Source organism: Schistocerca cancellata, chromosome 1 (genome assembly GCF_023864275.1).
Source record: "Schistocerca cancellata isolate TAMUIC-IGC-003103 chromosome 1, iqSchCanc2.1, whole genome shotgun sequence".
In the NCBI taxonomy this organism is placed as follows: Eukaryota; Metazoa; Arthropoda; class Insecta; order Orthoptera; family Acrididae; genus Schistocerca; species Schistocerca cancellata.
The window spans coordinates 260,531,501-260,556,083 of NC_064626.1; the positions used below are offsets into that span (position 1 = coordinate 260,531,501).

The following is a 24,583-nucleotide window of genomic DNA, read 5'->3' on the forward strand; positions in this document are numbered from 1 at the left end:
GTGAGAGAGTGTGTAGGAAGTAGTTGGTATGTGTGTGACGTGGAGGTTTATGAAAGTGGAGTAATGTGGTGATTAGAAATGATGAAGGAAATGAAGTAGTGATGTTCTGGTTTGCGAAAGAATGGAGGAACCGATGGTGTATGGTTTGAAGTAGAGTTAAAAACTTGAGTAAGGTGAAGTTGATGTTAAATTTTGTACAGGTGGTATAATAGAAGATTGAAGAATGGTGCAGAGAAGATAGAAAAGGTTGTGTCAGTGTAGAGGTTGATGTTTAGATGAGGAAATAAAACAGTGCCCCAGAGAAAATGTAAAAAAGTTAGGAATGAGGTGTGGTAGTAAAGAGGTGTAATGAAGTGAAGGTGAATTGCTGACAAATAGAGTTTGGTGGTGAATGGTTTGTGAACTATTGTTGCCCCTGTACGTCCTGCCTACAAGATTGAGTTTGGACAGTTAGTGATATGGTGATTTAGTAGTGAGTGTGACTTTATGAAATGATATTCCCTAGAGGTGAATATGTATTGTCCCAGAGAGTAAAATATCCTTTGAAATTGGTAGAGAGATGTACGAATAGAAGACCAATCAAATAATAATTCACTTTGGATTAGGTAGCAAGGATGAGAGAATTTAGAGCGAGTATAGATAGGAAAAAAAAAAAATGGATGTTGGTTTGATTGTTATGAAAGATATTTTGTTCCCCCTGTAGATTGATCCCCTAAATATTAGCATAGTTGATAAGGGTTTATAGTTTGATTCTCAAAATATTTGGAATGTAGGTGATGTGTATGAGCTGAAATCACTGAAAAGAGAGTATTTTGTGAGAATGGAGTTTAAAGTGTATGAGGTGGAGATTCCCATTGCCCAGGCAATTCTTAATCCTTGGATGTCCCTTATGTGAGCTGGTAGCATGTTGGAGATTAGAATGTAAATGAAGGACTAGGTATTGGTGCAGTTGACACGCTATGTATGGCAGAGTGGGAGGAGACCTGAGTTGAGCAGAAATGTGGATGATTTATAATAATTGTTTGCGAATTAATGGTATGTGCCCTGTGAAAAGAAGGAAGTCTGACTGAAGGTAGTATATACAAGTGTAGAGTGAGTCATGATGTGTTGAAGAAGGCATAGGTTTAAGTAAAGTGAGAATGAGTCCCAAGAGTTCTTAGAGGTGATTGAACATAGGTGTGGTTGGAGTGTATAGATGTAAGAAACAATGACTAGCAAGTTGGTAATGTTTGAGACCTGTTATAAAATATGATTGTGAGAGTTGCATTATTGAGGTTTTGGAGTTTTGTATGAGCCAGGTGATGAGAGTAAGACCCCTGACTGTTTAAATTAGGAATAGAGTAGAAGGTGTTCGAGGGCCCTATTGGAGATGTAGAGAGAAAAGGGAAGTCTGTTGTTGTAGTTAAAGTTGCGGTGTATGTAAACTGTACAGAAAGTGTAATTGATGGCCGTTCCCATTGAGGTATAGATTCTGATTGTTGTTTGGAACGAGAAGCTCCCACGCAAATCCAACATTAAGAAATTATGCTATTTTACGATGTGTGTCGAAATGATGTAGATACCTGATGTGAGGTGAAATTTAGGATGGAGGTGTGTGTGTGTGAGGACGTGGCCCTTTCCAAAGCCATAGAATTAATTATTTCAGTTTGTGTGGTGGAGAATAATGATAGTGAGGAAGTATTTGTGTGTGACGGGATAAGAAGTTTTATTGGTATCCCTATTAGGCAAATGAGTTGTACTGATGTTGAGAACAGGAAATTCTGAAAATCTAGATGATGAAGGTGAAACTTGATGTTGGTAATGGAGAGTGGCTTTCAGGAGTGTGATGGTGTTAGTATTAAAATTTGTAGAAGTTATAAGGAGTCAAAGTGAAGACTAGTAAATAAAGAGGCACTGAGCGACCCTTGGTTATTGGTAAGATTAGAAATAAGGTTTATATTGTGTCAGGTTATTTTGTTAGTTGTGGCTTAGTGTAAAAGAATTTACCCTTTGAGATGTGTTATGGAGGTAGAAAGGTGTAGGAAGTACAGTCCCTCAATATTTAGAATACGAGAGGAAGTTATATAGTGGAGACATGTAACATATGAGAGAGTGTGTACGAAGTAGTTGGTATGTGTGTGACTTGGATGTTTATGAAATTGGAATAATGTGGTAATTAGAAATGATGAAGGTAATGAAGTAGTGATGTTCTGGTTTACGAAAGCATGGAGTAACCGATGGTGTCTGGTTTGAAGTAGAGTTGAAAACTTGAGTGAGGTGAAATTGATGTTAAATTTTATACAGGTGGTATAATAGAAGGTTGAAGAATGTTGCAGAGAAGGTAAAAAGTGTTGTGTCAGTGTAGAGGTTGATGTTTAGATGAGGATATAAAACAATACCCCAGAGAACATGTAAAAAAAGGTAGGAATGAGGTGTGGTAGTAAAGAGGTGTGATGAAGTGAAGGCGAATTGCTGACAAATAGAGTTTGGTGGTGAGTGGTTTGTGAAGTATTGTTGCCCCTGTACGTCCTGCCTACAAAATTGAGTTTGGACAGTTAGTGATATGGTGATTTAGTAGTGTGTGTGACTTGATGAAATGATAATCCATAGAGGTGAAAATATATTGTCCCAGAGAGTAAAATATCCTTTGAAATTCGTAGAGAGATGTATGAATAGAAGACCCATCAAATAATAATTCACTTTGGATGAGGTAGCGAGGATGGGAGAATTTAGAGTGAGTATGGAAAGTAAAAAGAGAAAAAATGGATGTTGGTTCGATTGTTATGAAAGAAATTTTGTTCCCCCTGTAGATTGATCCCCTAAAAATTAGGATAGTTGATAAGGGTTTATAGTTTGATTCTCAAAATATTTGGAATGTAGGTGATGTGTATGAGCTGAAATCACTGAAAAGAGAGTATTTTGTGAGAATGGAGTTTAAAATGTATGAGGTGGAGATTCCCATTGCCCAGGCAATTCTTAATCCTTGGATGTCCCTTATGTGAGCTGGTAGCATGTTGGAGATTAGAATGTAAATGAAGGACTAGGTATTGGTGCAGTTGACACGCTGTGTATGGCAGAGTAGGAGGAGACCTGAGTTGAGCAGAAATGTGGATGATTTATAATAATTGTTTGCGAATTAATGGTAGGTGCCCTGTGAAAAGAAGGAAGTCTGACTGAAGGTAGTATATACAAGTGTAGAGTGAGTCATGATGTGTTGAAGAAGGCATAGGTTTAAGTAAAGTGAGAATGAGTCCCAAGAGTTCTTAGAGGTGATTGAACATAGGTGTGGTTGGAGTGTATAGATGTAAGAAACAATGACTAGCAAGTTGGTAATGTTTGAGACCTGTTATAAAATATGATTGTGAGAGTTGCATTATTGAGGTTTTGGAGTTTTGTATGAGCCAGGTGATGAGAGTAAGACCCCTGACTGTTTAAATTAGGAAGAGAGTAGAAGGTGTTCGAAGGCCCTATTGGAGATGTAGAGAGAAAAGGGAAGTCTGTTGTTGTAGTAAAAGTTGCGGTATATGTAAGCTGTACAGAAAGTGTAATTGATGGCCGTTCCCATTGAGGTATAGATTCTGATTGTTGTTTGGAACGAGAAGCTCCCACGCAAATCCAATCCAACATTAAGAAATTATGCTAATTTATGATGTGTTTAGAAATGATGTAGATACCTGATGTGAGGTGAAATTTAGGATGGAGGTGTGTGTGTGTGAGGACGTGGCCCTTTCCCAAGCCATAGAATTAATTATTTCAGTTTGTGTGGTGGAGAATAATGATAGTGAGGAAGTATTTGTGTGTGACGGGATAAGAAGTTTTATTGGTATCCCTATTAGGCAAATGAGTTGTACTGATGTTGAGAACAGGAAATATTGAAAATGTAGATGATGAAGGTGAAACTTGATGTTGGTAATGGAGAGTGGCTTTCAGGAGTGTGATGGTGTTAGTATTAAAATTTGTTGAAGTTATAAGGAGTCAAATTATGGAGAGGTTATTAGCTATTGTAAAGTGAAATACAGTGAAGACTAGTAAATAAAGAGGCACTGAGCGTCCCTTGGTTATTGGTAAGATTGTAAATAAGGTTTATATTGTGTCTGGTTATTTTGTTTGTTGTGGCTTAGTGTAAAAGAATTTACCCTTTGAGATGTGTTATGGAGGTAGAAAGGTGTAGGAAGTACAGTCCCTCAATATTTAGAATACGAGAGGAAGTTATATAGTGGAGACATGTAACATATGAGAGAGTGTGTACGAAGTAGTTGGTATGTGTGACGTGGAAGTTTATGAAATTGGAATAATGTGGTAATTAGAAATGATGAAGGTAATGAAGTAGTGATGTTCTGGTTTACGAAAGAATGGAGTAACCGATGGTGTCTGGTTTGAAGTAGAGTTAAAAACTTGAGTGAGGTGAAGTTGATGTTAAATTTGTACAGGTGGTATAATAGAAGGTTGAAGAATGTGGCAGAGAAGGTAAAAAAAGTTGTGTCAGTGTAGAGGTTGATGTTTAGATGAGGATATAAAACAATACCCCAGAGAAAATGTAAAAAAGGTAGGAATGAGGTTTGGTAGTAAAGAGGTGTGATGAAGTGAAGGTGAATTGCTGACAAATAGAGTTTGGTGGCGAATGGTTTGTGAACTATTGTTGCCCCTGTACGTCCTGCCTACAAAATTGAGTTTGGACAGTTAGTGATATGGTGATTTAGTAGTGTGTGTGACTTCACGAAATGATAATCCATAGATAATCGTAGAGAGATGTACGAATAGAAGACCCATCAAATAATAATTCACTTTGGATGAGGTAGCGAGGATGAGAGAATTTGGAGTGAGTATGGAAAATAAAAAAGAGAAAAAATGGATGTTGGTTCGATTGTTATGAAAGAAGTTTTGTTCCCCCTGTAGATTGATCCCCTAAAAATTAGGATAGTTGATAAGGGTTTATGGTTTGATTCACGAAAGATTTGGAATGTAGGTGATGTGTATGAGCAGAAATCACTGAAAAGAGAGTATTTTGTGAGAATGGAGTTTAAAGTGTATGAGGTGGAGATTCCCATTCGCCAGTCTATTCTTAGTCCTTGGATGTCCCTTGTGTGAGCTGGTAGCATGTTGGAGATTAGAATGTAAATGAAGGACTAGGTATTGGTGCAGTTGACACGCTATGTATGGCAGAGTAGGAGGAGACCTGAGTTGAGCAGAAATGTGGATGATTTTGAATAATTGTTTGCGGTTGAATCGTAGGTGCCCTGTGAAAAGAGGGAAGTCTGACTGAAGGTAGTATATACAAGTGTAGAGTGAGTGATGATGTGTGGATAAAGGCAATCTGGGTCCAATGTTTAAAAGAGAGATTGGAAGAAGGCATAGGTTTAAGTAAAGTGAGAATGAGTCCCAAGAGTTCTTAGAGGTGATTGAACATAGGTGTGGTTGGAGTGTATAGATGTAAGAAACAATGACTAGCAAGTTGGTAATGTTTGAGACCTGTTATAAAATATAATTGTGAGAGTTGCATTCTTGAGGTTTTGGAGTTTTGTATGAGCCAGGTGATGAGAGTAAGACCCGTGACTGTTTAAATTAGGAAGAGAGTAGAAGGTGTTTGAAGGCCGTATTGGAGATGCAGAGAGAAAAGTAAAGTCTGTTGTTGTAGTGAAAGTTGCAGTATATGTAAGGTGTGCAGAATGTGTAATTGATGGCCCTTCCCATTGAGGTATAGATACTGATTGTTGTTTGGAACGAGAAGCTCCCACGCAAATCCAACATTAAGAAATTATGCTAATTTACGATGTGTGTCGAAATGATGTAGATACCTGATGTGAGATGAAATTTAGGATGGAGGTGTGTGTGTGTGAGGACGTGGCCCTTTCCTAAGCCATAGAATTAATTATTTGAGTTTGTGTGGTGGAGAATAATGATAGTGAGGAAGTATTTATGTGTGACGGGATAAGATGTTTTATTGGTATCCCTATTAGGCAAATGAGTTGTACTTATGTTGAGAACAGGAAATATTGAAAATGTAGATGATGAAGGTGAAACTTGATGTAGGTAATGGAGAGTTGCTAACACGAGTGTGATGGTGTTAGTATTAAAATTTGTAGAAGTTATAAGGAGTCAAATTGTGGAGAGGTTATTAGCTATTGTAAAGTGAAATACAGTGAAGACTAGTAAATAAAGAGACACTTAAGCGACCCTTGGTTATTGGAAAGATTGTAAATAAGGTTTATATTGTGTCTGGTTATTTTGTTTGTTGTGGCTTAGTGTAAAAGAACTTACCCTTTGAGATGTGTTATGGAGGTAGAAAGGTGGAGGAACTACAGTCCCTCAATATTTAGAATACGAGAGGAAGTGATATAGTGGAGACATGTAACATGTGAGAGAGTGTGTACGAAGTAGTTGGTATGTGTGTGACGTGGAGGTTTATGAAGGTGGAGCAATGTGGTAGTTAGAAATGATGAAGGAAATGAAGTAGTGACGTTCTGGTTTACGAAATAATGGAGTAACCAGTAACCGATGGTGTCTGGTTTGAAGTAGAATTAAAAACTTGAGTGAGGTGAAGTTGATGTTAAATTTGGTACAGGTGCTATAATACAAGGTTGAAGAATGGTGCAGAGAAGATAGAAAAGGTTGTGTCAGTGTAGAGGTTTATGTTTAGATGAGGAAATAAAACAGTACCCCAGAGAAAATGAAAAAAAGTTAGGAATGAGGAGTGATAGTAAAGAGGTGTGATGAAGTGAAGGTGAATTGCTGACAAATAGAGTTTGGTGGTGAATGGTTTGTGAACTATTGTTGCTGCTGTACGTCCTGCCTACAAGATTGAGTTTGGTCAGTTAGTGATATGTTGATTTAGTAGTGTGTGTGACTTGATGAAATGATTTTCCCTAGAGGTGAATATGTATTGTCCCAGAGAGTATAATATCCTTTGAAATTGATATAGAGATTGACGAATAGAAGACCAATCAAATAATAATTCACTTTGGATTAGGTAGCGAGGATGAGAGAATTTAGAGCGAGTATAGAAAGGAAAAAAAAAAATTGATGTTGGTTTGATTGTTATGAAAGAAATTTTGTTCCCCCTGTAGATTGATCCCCTAAAAATTAGGATAGTTGATAAGGGTTTATAGGTTGATTCCTAAAATATTTGGAATGTAGGTGATGTGTATGAGCTGAAATCACTGAAAAGAGAGTATTTTGTGAGAATGGAGTTGAAAGTGTATGAGGTGGAGATTCCCATTGCCCAGTCAATTCTTAATCCTTGGATGTCCCTTGTGTGAGCTGGTAGCATGTTGGAGATTAGAATGTAAATGAAGGACTAGGTATTGGTGCAGTTGACACGCTATGTATGGCAGAGTAGGAGGAGACCTGAGTTGAGCAGAAATGTGGATGATTTATAATAATTGTTTGTGGGTTAATCGTAGGTGCCCATTGAAAAGAGGGAAGTCTGACTGAAGGTAGTATATGCATGTGTAGAGTGAGTGATGATGTGTTGATAATGGTAATGTGGGTACAATGTTTGAAAGAGAGATTGGAGGAAGGCTTAGGTTTAAGTAAAGTGAGAATGAGTCCCAAGAGTTCTTAGAGGTAATTGAACATAGGTGTGGTTGGAGTGTATAGATGTAAGAAACAATGACTAGCAAGTTGGTAATGTTTGAGCCCTTTTATAAAATATGATAAGATAGTTGCATTATTGAGGATTTGGAGTTTTGTATGAGCCAGGTGATGAGAGTAAGACCCGTGACTGTTTAAATTAGGAATAGAGTGGAAAGTGTTCGAAGACGCTATTGCAGATGCAGAGAGAAAAGGAAAGTCTGTTGTAGTAGTGAAAGTTGCAGTATATGTAGGGTGTACAGAAAGTGTAATTGATAGCCCTTCCCATTGAGGTATATTTGCTGATTGTTGTTTGGAATGAGAAGCTCCCACGCAAATCCAACATTAAGAAATTATGCTAATTTACGATGTGAGTCGAAATGTTGTAGATATCAGATGTGAGGTGAATTTTAGGATGGAGGTGTGTGTGTGTGAGGACATGGACCTTTCCCAAGCCATAGAATTAATTGTTTCAGTATGTGTGGTGGAGAATAATGATAGTGAGGAAGTATTTATGTGTGATGGGATAATAAGTTTTATTGGTATCCCTATTAGGCAAATGAGTTGAATGAGTTGCACTGATGTTGAGAACAGGAAATATTGAAAATGTAGATGATGAAGGTGAAACTTGATGTTGGTAATGGAGAGTGGCTTTCAGGAGTGTGATGGTGTTAGTATTAAAATTTGTTGAAGTTATAAGGAGTCAAATTGTGGAGAGGTTATTAGCTATTGTAAAGTGAAATACAGTGAAGACTAGTAAATAATGTGACACTTGAGCGACCCTTGGTTATTGGTAAATTTGTAAATAAGATTTATATTGTGTCTGGTTATTTTGTTTGTTGTGGCTTAATGTAAAAGAATTTCCCCTTTGAGATGTGTTATGGAGGTAGAAAGGTGTAGGAAGTACAGTCCCTCAATATTTAGAATACGAGAGGAAGTGATATAGTGGAGACATGTAACGTGTGAGAGAGTGTGTAGGAAGTAGTTGGTATGTGTGTGACGTGGAGGTTTATGAAAGTGGAGTAATGTGGTAATTAGAAATGATGAAGGAAATGAAGTAGTGATGTTCTGGTTTGCGAAAGAATGGAGGAACCGATGGTGTATGGTTTGAAGTAGAGTTAAAAATCTGAGTGAGATGAAGTTGATGTTAAATTTGGTACAGGTGCTATAATACAAGGTTGAAGAATGGTGCAGAGAAGATAGAAAAGGTTGTGTCAGTGTAGAGGTTTATGTTTAGATGAGGAAATAAAACAGTACCCCAGAGAAAATGTAAAAAAGTTAGGAATGAGGTGTGGTAGTAAAGAGGTGTGATGAAGTGAAGGTGAATTGCTGACAAATAGAGTTTGGTGGTGAATGGTTTGTGAACTATTGTTGCTGCTGTACGTCCTGCCTACAAGATTGAGTTTGGACAGTTAGTGATATGGTGATTTAGTAGTGAGTGTGACTTTATGAAATGATATTCCCTAGAGGTGAATATGTATTGTCCCAGAGAGTAAAATATCCTTTGAAATTGGTAGAGAGATGTACGAATAGAAGACCAATCAAATAATAATTCACTTTGGATTAGGTAGCAAGGATGAGAGAATTTAGAGCGAGTATAGATAGGAAAAAAAATAAATAAATGGATGTTGGTTTGATTGTTATGAAAGATATTTTGTTCCCCCTGTAGATTGATCCCCTAAAAATTAGGATAGTTGATAAGGGTTTATAGGTTGATTCTCAAAATATTTGGAATGTAGGTGATGTGTATTAGCTGAAATCACTGAAAAGAGAGTATTTTGTGAGAATGGAGTTTAAAGTGTATGAGGTGGAGATTCCCATTGCCCAGGCAATTCTTTATCCTTGGATGTCCCTTGTGTGAGCTGGTAGCATGTTGGTGATTATAATGTAAATGAAGGACTAGGTATTGGTGCAGTTGACACACTGTGTATGGCAGAGTTGGAGGAGACCTGAGTTGAGCAGAAATGTGGATGATTTATTTTAATTGTTTGCGGGTTAATCGTAGGTGCCCTGTGAAAAGAGGGAAGTCTGACTGAAGGTAGTATATACAAGTGTAGAGTGAGTGATGATGTGTTGATAAAGGCAATGTGGGTACAATGTTTAAAAGAGAGATTGGAAGAAGGCCTAGGTTTAAGTAAAGTGAGAATGAGTCCCAATAGTTCTTAGAGGTGATTGACCATAGGTGTGGTTGGAGTATATAGATGTAAGAAACAATGACTAGCAAGTTGGTAATGTTTGAGACCTGTTATAAAATATAATTGTGAGAGTTGCATTATTGAGGTTTTGGAGTTTTGTATGAGCCAGGTGATGAGAGTAAGACCCGTGACTGTTTAAATTAGGAAGAGAGTAGAAGGTGTTGAAGGCCATATTGGAGATGCAGAGAGAATAGGAAAGTCTGTTGTAGTGAAAGTTGCAGTATATGTAAGGTGTACAGAAAGTGTAATTGATGGCCCTTCCCATTGAGGTATAGATGCTGATTGTTGTTTGGAACGAAAAGCTCCCACGCAAATCCAACATTAAGAAATTATGCTAATTTACGATGTGTGTCGAAATGATGTAGATACCTAATGTGAGGTGAAATTTAGGATGGAGGTGTGTGTGTGTGAGGACCTTGCCCTTTCCCAAGCCATAGAATTAATTATTTCAGTTTGTGTGGTGGAGAATAATGTTAGTGAGGAAGTATTTATGTGTGACGGGATAAGAAGTTTTAATGGTATCCCTATTAGGCAAATGAGTTGTACTGATGTTGAGAACAGGAAATACATAAAATGTAGATGATGAAGGTGAAACTTGATGTTGGTAATGGAGAGTGGCTTTCAGGAGTGTGATGGTGTTAGTATTAAAATTTGTTGAAGTTATAAGGAGTCAAATTGTGGAGAGGTTATTAGCTATTGTAAAGTGAAATACAGTGAAGAGTAGTAAATAAAGAGACACTTGAGCGACCCTTGTTTATTGGTAAAATTGTAAATAAGGTTTATATTGTGTCTGGTTATTTTTTGTTGTTGTGGCTTAGTGTAAAAGAATTTCCCCTTTGAGATGTGTTATGGAGGTAGAAAGGTGTAGGAAGTACAGTCCCTCAATATATAGAATACGAGAGGATGTGACATAGTGGAGACGTGTAACGTGTGAGAGAGTGTGTACGAAGTAGTTGGTATGTGTGTGACGTGTAGGTTTATGAAAGTGGAGTTTTGTGGTAATTAGAAATGATGAAGGAAATGAAGTAGTGATGTTCTGGTTGACGAAAGAATGGAGTAACCGATGGTGTCTGGTTTGAAGTAGAGTTAAAAACCTGAGTGAGGTGAAGTTGATGTTAAATTTGGTACAGGTGGTATAATACAAAATTGAAGAATGGTGCAGGGAAGATAGAAAAGGTTGTGTCAGTGTAGAGGTTGATGTTTAGATGAGGAAATAAAACAATACCCCTGAGAAAATGTAAAAAAGTTACGAATGAGGTGTGGTAGTAAAGAGGTGTGATGAAGTGAAGGCGAATTGCTGACAAATAGACTTTGGTGGTGAATGGTTTGTGAACTATTGTTGCCCCTGTACGTCCTGCCTACAAGATTGAGTTTGGTCAGTTAGTGATATGGTGATTTAGTAGTGTGTGTGACTTGACGAAATGATATTCCCTAGAGGTGAATATATATTGTCCCAGAGAGTAAAATATCCTTTGAAATTGGTATAGAGATGTACGAATAGAAGACCGATCAAATAATAATTCACTTTGGATTATGTAGCGAGGATGAGAGAATTTAGAGCGAGTATAGATAGGGGGGAAAAAAAAAAGGATGTTGGTTTGATTGTTATGAAAGAAATTTAGTTCCCCCTGTAGATTGATCCCCTAAAAATTAGCATAGTTGATAAGGGTTTATAGGTTGATTCTCACAATATTTGGAATGTAGGTGATGTGTATGAGCTGAAATCACTGAAAAGAGAGTACTTGGTGAGAATGGAGTTTAAAGTGTATGGGGTGGAGATTCCCATTGCCCAGTCAATTCTTAATCCTTGGATGTCCCTTGTGTGAGCTGGTAGCATGTTGGAGATTAGAATGTAAATGAAGGACTAGGTATTGGTGCAGTTGACACACTATGTATGGCAGAGTAGGAGGAGACCTGAGTTGAGCAGAAATGTGGATGATTTATTTTAATTGTTTGCGGGTGAATCGTAGGTGCCCTGTGAAAAGAGGGAAGTCTGATTGAAGGTAGTATATACAAGTGTAGAGTGAGTGATGATGTGTTGATAAAGGCAATGTGGGTACAATGTTTAAAAGAGAGATTGGAAGAAGGCATAGGTTTAAGTAAAGTGGGAATGAGTCCCAAGGGTTCTTAGAGGTGATTGAACATAGGTGTGGTTGGAGTGTATAGAAGTAAGAAACAATGACTAGCAAGTTGGTAATGTTTGAGACCTGTTATAAAATATAATTGTGAGAGTTGCATTATTGAGGTTTTGGAGTTTTGTATGAGCCAGGTGATGAGAGTAAGACCCGTGACTGTTTAAATTAGGAAGAGAGTGGAAGGTGTTCGAAAGCCCTATTGGAGATGCAGAGAGAAAACTAAAGTCTGTTGTTGTAGTGAAAGTTGCAGTATATGTAAGGGTACAGAAAGTGTAATTGATTCCCCTTCGCATGGAGGTATAGATGCTGATTGTTGTTTGGAACGAGAAGCTCCCACGCAAATCCAACATTAACAAATTATGCTAATTTACGATGTGTGTCGAAATGATGTAGATACCTGCTGTGAGGTGAAATTTAGGATGGAGGTGTGTGTGTGTGAGGACGTGGCCCTTTCCCAAGCCATAGAATTAATTATTTCAGTTTGTGTGGTGGAGAATAATGATAGTGAGGAAGTATTTATGTGTGACGGGATAAGAAGTTTTATTGGTATCCCTATTAGGCAAATGAGTTGTACTGATGTTGAGAACAGCAAATATTGAAAATGTAGATGATGAAGGTGAAACTTAATGTTGGTAATGGAGAGTGACTTTCAGGAGTGTGATGGTGTTAGTATTAAAATTTGTTGAAGTTATAAGGAGTCAAATTGTGGAGAGGTTATTAGCTATTGTAAAGTGAAATACAGTGAAGACTAGTAAATAAAGAGACACTTGAGCGACCCTTGGTTATTGGTAAGATTGTAAATAAGGTTTATATTGTGTCTGGTTATTTTGTTTGTTGTGGCTTAGTGTAAAAGAATTTACCCTTTGAGATGTGTTATGGAGGTAGAAAGGTGTAGGAAGTACAGTCCCTCAATATTTAGAATACGTGAGGAAGTGATATAGTGGAGACATGTAATGTGTGAGAGAGTGTGTAGGAAGTAGTTGGTATGTGTGTGACGTGGAGGTTTATGAAAGTGGAGTAATGTGGTAATTAGAAATGATGAAGGAAATGAAGTAGTGATGTTCTGGTTGACGAAAGAATGGAGTAACCGATGGTTTCTGGTTTGAACTAGAATTAAAAACCTGAGTGAGGTGAAGTTGATGTTAAATTTGGTACAGGTGGTATAATACAAGGTTGATGAATAGTGCAGAGAAGATAGAAAAAGTTGAGTCTGTGTAGAGGTTAATGTTTAGATGAGGAAATAAAACAGTACCCCAGAGAAAATGTAAAAAAGTTAGGAATGAGGTGTGGTAGTAAAGAGGTGTGATGAAGTGAAGGTGAATTGCAGACAAATAGAGTTTGGTGGTGAATGGTTTGTGAACAATTGTTGCCCCTGTACGTCCTGCCTACAAGATTGAGTTTGGACAGTTAGTGATATGGTGATTTAGTAGTGTGTGTGACTTGACGAAATGATATTCGCTAGACGTGAATATGTATTGTACCAGAGAGTAAAATATCCTTTGAAATTGGTAGAGAGATGTACGAATAGAAGACCAATCAAATAATAATTCACTTTCGATTAGGTAGCGAGGATGAGAGAATTTAGAGCGAGTACAGAAAGGAAAAAAAAAAATGGATGTTGGTTTGATTCTTATGAAAGAAATTTTGTTCCCCCTGTAGATTGATCCCCTAAAAATTTGCATAGTTGATAAGGGTTTATAGGTTGATTCTCAAAATATTTGGAATGTAGGTGATGAGTATGAGCTGACATCACTGAAAAGAGAGTATTTTGTGAGAATGGAGTTTAAAGTGTATGAGGTGGAGATTCCCATTGCCCAGTCAATTCTTAATCCTTGGATGTCCCTTGTGTGAGCTGGTAGCATGTTGTAGATTAGAATGTAAATGAAGGACTAGGTATTGGTGCAGTTGACACGCTATGTATGGCAGGGTAGTAGGAGACCTGAGTTGAGCAGAAATGTGGATGATTTATTTTAATTGATTGCGGGTGAATCGTAGTTGCCCTGTGAAAAGAGGGAAGTCCCACTGAAGGTAGTATATACAAGGTTAGAGTGAGTGATGATGTGTTGATAAAGGCAATGTGGGTACAATGTTTAAAAGAGAGATTGGAAGAAGGCATAGGTTTAAGTAAAGTGAGAATGAGTCCCAATAGTTCATAGAGGTGATTAAACATAGGTGTGGTTGGAGTGTATATAAGTAAGAAACAATGACTAGCAAGTTGGTAATGTTTGAGACCTGTTACAAAATATAATTGTGAGAGTTGCATTATTGAGGTTTTGGAGTTTTGTATGAGCCAGGTGATGAGAGTAAGACCCGTGACTGTTTAAATTAGGAAGAGAGTAGAAGGTGTTGAAGGCCCTATTGGAGATGCAGAGAGAATAGGAAAGTCTGTTGTTGTAGTGAAAGTTGCAGTATATGTAAGGTGTACAGAAAGTGTAATTGATGGCCCTTCCCATTGAGGTATAGATGCTGATTGTTGTTTGGAACGAGAAGCTCCCACGCAAATCCAACATTAAGAAATTATGCTAATTTACGATGTGTGTCGAAATGATGTAGATACCTGATGTGAGGTGACATTTAGGATGGAGGTGTGAGTGTGTGAGGTCGTGGCCCTTTCCCAAGCCATAGAATTAATTATTTCAGTTTGTGTGGTGGAGAATAATGATTGTGAGGAAGTATTTATGTGTGACGGGATAAGAAGTTTTATTGGTATCTCTAATAGGCAAATTAGTTGTACTGATGGTGAGAACAGCAAATATTGAAAATGTAGATGATGAAGGTGAAACTTAATGTTGGTAATGGAGAGTGACTTTCAGGAGTGTGATGGTGTTAGTACTAAAATTTGTTGAAGTTATAAGGAGTCAAATTGTGGAGAGGTTATTAGCTATTGTAAAGTGAAATACAGTGAAGACTAGTAAATAAGGAGACACTTGAGCGACCCTTGGTTATTGGTATAATTGTAAATAAGGTTTATATTGTGTCTGGTTATGTTTTGTTGTTGTGGCTTAGTGTAAAAGAATTTACCCTTTGAGATGTGTTATGGAGATAGAAAGGTGTAGGAAGTACCGTCCCTCAATATTTAGAATACGAGAGGAAGTGATATAGTGGAGACATGTAACGTGTGAGAGAGTGTGTAGGAAGTAGTTGGTATGTGTGTGACGTGGAGGTTTATGAAAGTGGAGTAATGTGTTAATTAGAAATGATGAAGGAAATGAAGTAGTGATGTTCTGGTTTACGAAAGAATGGAGTAACCGATGGTTTCTGGTTTGAACTAGAGTTAAAAACCTGAGTGAGGTGAAGTTGATGTTAAATTTGGTACAGTTGGTATAGTACAAGGTTGAAGAATGGTGCAGAGAAGATAGAAAAGGTTTTGTCAGTGTAGAGGTTGATGTTTAGATGAGGAAATAAAACAGTACCCCAGAGAAAATGTAAAAAAGTTAGGAATGAGGTGTGGTAGTGAAGAGGTGTGATGAAGTGAAGGCGAATTGCTTACAAATAGCGTTTGTTGGTGAATGGTTTGTGAACTATTGTTGCCCCTGTACGTCCTGCCTACAAGATTGAGTTTGGACAGTTAGTGATATGGTGATTTAGTAGTGTGTGTGATTTGACGAAATGATATTCGCTAGAGGTGAATATGTATTGTCCCAGAGAGTAAAATATCCTTTGAAATGGGTAGAGAGATGTACGAATAGAAGACCAATCAAATAATAATTCACTTTGGATTAGGTAGCGAGGATGAGAGAATTTAGAGCGAGTATAGAAAGGAAAAAAAAAAAAAAATTGATGTTGGTTTGATTGTTATGAAAGAAATTTTGTTCCCCCTGTAGATTGATCCCCTAAAAATTAGGATAGTTGATAAGGGTTTATAGGTTGATTCTCAAAATATTTGGAATGTAGGTGATGTGTATGAGCTGAAATCACTGAAAAGAGAGTATTTTGTGAGAATGGAGTTGAAAGTGTATGAGGTGAAGATTCCCATTGCCCAGGCAATTCTTAATCCTTGGATGTCCCTTGTGTGAGCTGGTAGCATGTTGGAGATTAGAATGTAAATGAAGGACTAGGTATTGGTGCAGTTGACACGCTATGTATGGCAGAGTAGGAGGAAACCTGAGTTGAGCAGAAATGTGGATGATTTATAATAATTGTTTGCGGGTGAATCGTAGGTGCCCTGTGAAAAGAGGGAAGTCTGATTGAAGGTAGTATATACAAGTGTAGAGTGAGTGATGATGTGTTGATAAAGGCAATGTGGGTACAATGTTTAAAAGAGAGATTGGAAGAAGGCATAGGTTTTAGTAAAGTGAGAATGAGTCCCAAGAGTTCTTAGAGGTGATTGAACATAGGTGTGGTTGGAGTGTATAGAAGTAAGAAACAATGACTAGCAAGTTGGTAATGTTTGAGACGTGTTATAAAATATAATTGTGAGAGTTGCATTATTGAGGTTTTGGAGTTTTGTATGAGCCAGGTGATGAGAGTAAGACCCGTGACTGTTTAAATTAGGAAGAGAGTAGAAGGTGTTCGAAAGCCCTACTGGAGATGCAGAGAGAAAAGGAAAGTCTGTTGTTGTAGTGAAAGTTGCAGTATATGTAAGGGTACAGAAAGTGTAATTGATGGCCCTTCCCATTGAGGTATAGATGCTGATTGTTGTTTGGAACGAAAAGCTCCCACGCAAATCCAACATTAAGAAATTATGCTAATTTACGATGTGTGTCGAAATGATGTAGATACCTGATGTGAGGTGAAATTTAGGATGGAGGTGTGTGTGTGTGAGGACCTTGCCCTTTCCCAAGCCATAGAATTAATTATTTCAGTTTGTGTGGTGGAGAATAATGTTAGTGAGCTAGTATTTATGTGTGACGGGATAAGAAGTTTTATTGGTATCCCTATTAGGCAAATGAGTTGTACTGATGTTGAGAACAGGAAATATATAAAATGTAGATGATGAAGGTGAAACTTGATGTTGGTAATGGAGAGTGGCTTTCAGGAGTGTGATGGTGTTAGTATTAAAATTTGTTGAAGTTATAAGGAGTCAAATTGTGGAGAGGTTATTAGCTATTGTAAAGTGAAATACAGTGAAGAGTAGTAAATAAATTGACACTTGAGCGACCCTTGGTTATTGGTAAAATTGTAAATAAGGTTTATATTGTGTCTGGTTATTTTGTTTGTTGTGGCTTAGTGTAAAAGAATTTCCCCTTTGAGATGTGTTATGGAGGTAGAAAGGTGTAGGAAGTACAGTCCCTCAATATTTAGAATACGAGAGGATGTGACATAGTGGAGACGTGTAACGTGTGAGAGAGTGTGTACGAAGTAGTTGGTATGTGTGTGACGTGTAGGTTTATGAAAGTGGAGTTTAGTGGTAATTAGAAATGATGAAGGAAATGAAGTAGTGATGTTCTGGTTTACGAAAGAATGGCGTAACCGATGGTGTCTGGTTTGAAGTAGAGTTAAAAACCTGAGTGAGGTGAAGTTGATGTTAAATTTGGTACAGGTGGTATAATACAAGGTTGAAGAATGGTGCAGGGAAGATAGAAAAGGTTGTGTCAGTGTAGAGGTTGATGTTTAGATGAGGAAATAAAACAATACCCCAGAGAAAATGTAAAAAAGTTAGGAATGAGGTGTGGTAGTAAAGAGGTGTGATGAAGTGAAGGCGAATTGCTGACAAATAGAGTTTGGTGGTGAATGGTTTGTGAACTATTGTTGCCCCTGTACGTCCTGCCTACAAGATTGAGTTTGGTCAGTTAGTGATATGGTGATTTAGTAGTGTGTGTGACTTGACGAAATGATATTCCCTAGAGGTGAATATATATTGTCCCAGAGAGTAAAATATCCTTTGAAATTGGTATAGAGATGTGCAAATAGAAGACCAATCAAATAATAATTCACTTTGGATTAGGTAGCGAGGATGAGAGAATTTAGAGCGAGTATAGATAGGGGGAAAAAAAAAAGGATGTTGGTTTGATTGTTATGAAAGAAATTTAGTTCCCCCTGTACATTGATCCCCTAAAAATTAGCATAGTTGATAAGGGTTTATAGGTTGATTCTCACAATATTTGGAATGTAGGTGATGTGTATGAGCTGAAATCACTGAAAAGAGAGTATTTGGTGAGAATGGAGTTTAAAGTGTATGAGGTGGAGATTCCCATTGCCCAGTCAATTCTTAATCCTTGGATGTCCCTTGTGTGAGCTGGTAGCATGTTGGAGATTAGAATGTAAATGAAGGACTAGGTATTGGTGCAGTTGACACACTATGTATGGCAGATTAGGAGGAGACCTGAGTTGAGCAGAAATGTGGATGATTTATTTTAATTGTTTGCGGGTGAATCGTAGGTGCCCTGTGAAAAGAGGGAAGTCTGATTGAAGGTAGTATATACAAGTGTAGAGTGAGTGATGATGTGTTGATAAAGGCAATGTGGGTACAATGTTTAAAAGAGAGATTGGAAGTTGGCATAGGTTTAAGTAAAGTGGGAATGAGTCCCAAGGGTTCTTAGAGGTGATTGAACATAGGTGTGGTTGGAGTGTATATAAGTAAGAAACAATGACTAGCAAGTTGGTAATGTTTGAGACCTGTTATAAAATATAATTGTGAGAGTTGCATTATTGAGGTTTTGGAGTTTTGTATGAGCCAGGTGATGAGAGTAAGACCCGTGACTGTTTAAATTAGGAAGAGAGTAGAAGGTGTTCGAAAGCCCTACTGGAGATGCAGAGAGAAAAGGAAAGTCTGTTGTTGTAGTGAAAGTTGCAGTATATGTAAGGGTACAGAAAGTGTAATTGATGGCCCTTCCCATGGAGGTATAGATGCTGATTGTTGTTAGGAACGAGAAGCTCCCACGCAAATCCAACATTAAGAAATTATGCTAATTTACGATGTGTGTCGAAATGATGTAGATACCTGCTGTGAGGTGAAATTTAGGATGGAGGTGTGTGTGTGTGTGAGGACGTGGCCCTTTCCCAAGCCATAGAATTAATTATTTCAGTTTGTGTGGTGGAGAATAATGATAGTGAGGAAGTATTTATGTGTGACGGGATAAGAAGTTTTATTGGTATCCCTATTAGGCAAATGAGTTGTACTGATGTTGAGAACAGGAAATATATAAAATGTAGATGATGAAGGTGAAACTTAATGTTGGTAATGGAGAGTGACTTTCAGGAGTGTGATGGTGTTAGTATTAAAATTTGTTGAATTTATAAGGAGTCAAATTGTGGAGAGGTTATTAGCTATTGTAAAGTGAAATACAGTGATGACTAGTAAATAAAGAGACACTTGAACGACCCTTGGTTATTGGTAAGATTGTAAATAAGGTTTATATTGTGTCTGGTTATTTTGTTTGTTGTTGCTTAGTGTAAAAGAATTTATCCTTTGAGATGTGTTATGGAGGTAGAAAGGTGTAGGAAGTACAGTCCCTCAATATTTAGAATACGTGAGGAAGTGATATAGTGGAGACATGTAACGTGTGAGAGAGTGTGTAGGAAGTAGTTGGTATGTGTGTGACGTGGAGGTTTATGAAAGTGGAGTAATGTGGTAATTAGAAATGATGAAGGAAATGAAGTAGTGATGTTCTGGTTGACGAAAGAATGGAGTAACCGATGGTTTCTGGTTTGAACTAGAATTAAAAACCTGAGTGAGGTGAAGTTGAAGTTAAATTTGGTACAGGTGGTATAATACAAGGTTGAAGAATGGTGCAGAGAAGATAGAAAAGGTTGTGTCAGTGTAGAGGTTGATGTTTAGATGAGAAAATAAAACAGTACCCCAGAGAAAATGTAAAAAAGTTAGGAATGAGGTGTGGTAGTAAAGAGGTGTGATGAAGTGAAGGTGAATTGCTGACAAATAGAGTTTGGTGGTGAATGGTTTGTGAACTATTGTTGCCCCTGTACGTCCTGCCTACAAGATTGAGTTTGGACAGTTAGTGATATGGTGATTTAGTAGTGTGATATTCCCTAGAGGTGAATATGTATTGTCCCAGAGAGTAAAATATCCTTTGATATTGGTAGTGAGATGTACGAATAGACAACCAATCAAATAATAATTCACTTTCGATTAGGTAGCGAGGATGAGAGAATTTAGAGCGAGTATAGAAAGGAAAAAGAATTGGATGTTGGTTTGATTGTTATGAAAGAAATTTTGTTCCCCCTGTTAATTGATCCCCTTAAAAATTAGGATAGTTGATAAGGGTTTATAGGTTGATTCTCAAAATATTTGGAATGTAGGTGATGTGTATGAACTGAAATCACTGAAAAGAGAGTATTTTGTGAGAATGGAGTTTAAAGTGTATGAGGTGGAGATTCCCATTGCCCAGTCAATTCTTAATCCTTGGATGTCCCTTGTGTGAGCTGGTAGCATGTTGGAGATTAGAATGTAAATGAAGGACTAGGTATTGGTGCAGTTGACACGCTATGTATGGCAGAGTAGGAGGAGACCTGAGTTGAGCAGAAATGTGGATGATTTAGAATAATTGTTTGCGGGTGAATCGTAGGTGCCCTGTGAAAAGAGGGAAGTTGACTGAAGGTAGTATATACAAGTGTAGAGTGAGTGATGTGTTGATAAAGGCAATGTGGGTACAGTGTTTAAAAGAGAGATTGGAAGAAGGCATAGGTTTAAGTAAAGTGAGAATGAGTCCCAAGTGTTCTTAGAGGTGATTGAACATAGGTGTGGTTGGAGGGTATATAAGTAAGAAACAATGACTAGCAAGTTGGTAATGTTTGAGACCTGTTATAAAATATAATTGTGAGAGTTGCATTATTGAGGTTTTGGAGTTTTGTATGAGCCAAGTGATGAGAGTAAGACCCGTGACTGTTTAAATTAGGAAGAGAGTAGAAGGTGTTCGAAAGCCCTATTGGAGATGCAGAGAGAAAAGGAAAGTCTGTTGTTGTAGTGAAAGTTGCAGTATATGTAAGGTGTACAGAAAGTGTAATTGATGGCCCTTCCCATTGAGGTATAGATGCTGATTGTTGTTTGGAACGAGAAGCTCCCACGCAAATCCAAGATTAAGAAATTATGCTAATTTACGATGTGTGTCGAAATGATGTAGATACCTGCTGTGAGGTGAAATTTAGAATGGAGGTGTGTGTGTGTGAGGACGTGGCCCTTTCCCAAGCCATAGAATTAATTATTTCAGTTTGTGTGGTGGAGAATAATGATAGTGAGGATGTATTTATGTGTGACGGGATAAGAAGTTTTATTGGTATCCCTATTAGGCAAATGAGTTGTACTGATGTTGAGAACAGCAAATATTGAAAATGTAGATGATGAAGGTGAAACTTAATGTTGGTAATGGAGAGTGACTTTCAGGAGTGTGATGGTGTTAGTATTAAAATTTGTTGAAGTTATAAGGAGTCAAATTGTGGAGAGGTTATTAGCTATTGTAAAGTGAAGTACAGTGAAGACTAGTAAATAAAGAGACACTTCAGCGACCCTTGGTTATTGGTAAGATTGTAAATAAGGTTTATATTGTGTCTGGTTATTTTGTTTGTTGTGGCTTAGTGCAAAAGAACTTACCCTTTGAGATGTGTTATGGAGGTAGAAAGGCGGAGGAAGTACAGTCCCTCAATATTTAGGATTCGAGACTAAGTGATATAGTGGAGACATGTAACGTGTGAGAGAGTGTGTAGGAAGTAGTTGGTATGTGTGTGACGTGGAGGTTTATGAAAGAGAAGTAATGTGGTAATTAGAAATGATGAAGGAAATGAAGTAGTGATGTTCTGGTTTACGAAAGAATGGAGTAACCGATGGTTTCTGGTTTGAAGTAGAGTTAAAAACCTGAGTGAGGTGAAGTTGATGTTAAATTTGGTACAGGTGGTATAATACAAGGTTGATGAATGGTGCAGAGAAGATAGAAAAGGTTGTATCAGTGTAGATGTTGATGTTTAGATGAGGAAATAAAACAGTGCCCCAGAGAAAATGTAAAAATGTTAGGAATGAGGTGTGGTAGTAAAGAGGTGTGATGAGGTGAAGGCGAATTGCTGACAAATAGAGTTTGGTGGTGAATGGTTTGTTAACTCCTGTTGCCCCTGTACGTTCTGCCTACAAGATTGAGTTTGGACAGTTAGTGATATGGTGATTTAGTAGTGTGTGTGACTTGACGAAATGATATTCCCTAGAGGTGAATATGTATTGTCCCAGAGAGTAAAATATCCTTTGAAATTGGTAGAGAGATGTATGAATAGAAGATCAATCAAATAATAAATCACTTTGGATTTGGTAGCGAGGATGAGAGAATTTAGAGCGAGTATAGAAAGAAAAAAAAAATGGATGTTGGTTTGATTGTTATGAAAGAAATTTTGTTCCCCCTGTAGATTGATCCCCTAAAGATTTGGATAGTTGATAAGGGTTTATAGGTTGATTCTCAAACTATTTGGAATGTAGGTGATGTGTATGAGCTGAAATCACTGAAAAGAGAGTATTTTGTGAGAATGGAGTTTAAAGTGTATGAGGTGGAGATTCCCATTGCCCAGTCAATTCTTAATCCTTGGATGTCCCTTGTGTGAGCTGGTAGCATGTTGGAGATTAGAATGTAAATGAAGGACTAGGTATTGGTGCAGTTGACACGCTATGTATGGCAGAGTAGGAGGAGACCTGAGTTGAGCAGAAATATGGATGATTTAGAATAATTGTTTGCGGGTGAATCGTAGGTGCCCTGTGAAAAGAGGGAAGTTGACTGAAGGTAGTATATACAAGTGTAGAGTGAGTGATGTGTTGATAAAGGCAATGTGGGTACAGTGTTTAAAAGAGAGATTGGAAGAAGGCATAGGTTTAAGTAAAGTGAGAATGAGTCCCAAGAGTTCTTAGAGGTGATTGAACATAGGCGTGGTTGGAGTGTATATAAGTAAGAAACAATGACTAGCAAGTTGGTAATGTTTGAGACCTGTTATAAAATATTATTGTGAGAGTTGCATTATTGAGGTTTTGGAGTTTTGTATGAGCCAGGTGATGAGAGTAATACCCGTGACTGTTTAAATTAGGAAGAGAGTAGAAGGTGTTCGAAAGCCCTATTGGAGATGCAGAGAGAAAAGGAAAGTCTGTTGTTGTAGTGAAAGTTGCAGTATATGTAAGGTGTACAGAAAGTGTAATTGGTGGCCCTTCCCATTGAGGTATAGAAGCTGATTGTTGTTTGGAACGAGAAGCTCCCACGCAAATCCAAGATTAAGAAATTATGCTAATTTACGATGTGTGTCGAAATGATGTAGATACCTGCTGTGAGGTGAAATTTAGGATGGAGGTGTGTGTGTGTGAGGACGTGGCCCTTTCCCAAGCCATAGAATTAATTATTTCAGTTTGTGTGGTGGAGAATAATGATAGTGAGGAAGTATTTATGTGTGACGGGATAAGAAGTTTTATTGGTATCCCTATTAGGCAAATGAGTTGTACTGATGTGGAAAACAGCAAATATTGAAAATGTAGATGATGATGGTGAAACTTAATGTTGGTAATGGAGAGTGACTTTCAGGAGTGTGATGGTGTTAGTATTAAAATTTGTTGAAGTTATAAGGAGTCAAATTGTGGAGAGGTTATTAGCTATTGTAAAGTGAAATACAGTGAAGACTAGTAAATAAAGAGACACTTGAGCGACCCTTGGTTATTGGTAAGATTGTAAATAAGGTTTATATTGTGTCTGGTTATTTTGTTTGTTGTGGCTTAGTGTAAAAGAACTTACCCTTTGAGATGTGTTATGGAGGTAGAAAGGCGGAGGAAGTACAGTCCCTCAATATTTAGGATACGAGAGGAAGTGATATAGTGGAGACAAGTAATGTGTGAGAGAGTGTGTAGGAAGTAGTTGGTATGTGTGTGACGTGGAGGTTTATGAAAGTGGAGTAATGTGGTAATGAGAAATGATGAAGGAAATGAAGTAGTGATGTTCTGGTTTACGAAAGAATGGAGTAACCGATGGTTTCTGGTTTGAAGTAGAGTTAAAAACCTGAGTGAGGTGAAGTTGATGTTAAATTTGGTACAGGTGGTATAATACAAGGTTGAAGAATGGTGCAGAGAAGATAGAAAAGGTTGTATCAGTGTAGATGTTGATGTTTAGATGAGGAAATAATACAGTACCCCAGAGAACATGTAAAAAAGTTAGGAATGAGGTGTGGTAGTAAAGAGGTGTGATGAGGTGAAGGCGAATTGCTGACAAATAGAGTTTGGTGGTGAATGGTTTGTGAACTATTGCTGCCCCTGTACGTCCTGCCTACAAGATTGAGTTTGGACAGTTAGTGATATGGTGATTTAGTAGTGTGTGTGACTTGACGAAATGATATTCCCTAGGTTCCCCCTGTAGATTGATCCCCTAAAGATTTGGATAGTTGATAAGGGTTTATAGGTTGATTCTCAAAATATTTGGAATGTAGGTGATGTGTATGAGCTGAAATCAATGAAAAGAGAGTATTTTGTGAGAATCGAGTTTAAAGTGTATGAGGTGGAGATTCCCATTGCCCAGTCAATTCTTAATCCTTGGATGTCCCTTGTGTGAGCTGGTAGCATGTTGGAGATTAGAATGTAAATGAAGGACTAGGTATTGGTGCAGTTGACACGCTATGTATGGCAGAGTAGGAGGAGACCTGAGTTGAGCAGAAATGTGGATGATTTAGATTAATTGTTTGCGGGTGAATCGTAGGTGCCCTGTGAAAAGAGGGAAGTTGACTGAAGGTAGTATATACAAGTGTAGAGTGAGTGATGTGTTGATAAAGACAATGTGGGTACAGTGTTTAAAAGAGAGATTGGAAGAA

The 24,583-nt window shown here is 37.7% G+C and overlaps 1 long non-coding RNA gene across 9 annotated transcripts in view; it reads left to right on the forward strand.

Annotated features, from left to right (window-relative positions):
- The window catches only part of LOC126170775 (uncharacterized), a 296,049-nt gene that overhangs the window by 179,795 nt on the left and 91,671 nt on the right, over positions 1 to 24,583 (forward strand). For all 9 annotated transcript variants that reach the window (XR_007535463.1, XR_007535464.1, XR_007535465.1 and 6 more), the window contains one exon: positions 7,114 to 7,181. This is a non-coding gene — a long non-coding RNA (uncharacterized LOC126170775). The remainder of the gene's footprint in view (positions 1 to 7,113; positions 7,182 to 24,583) is intronic.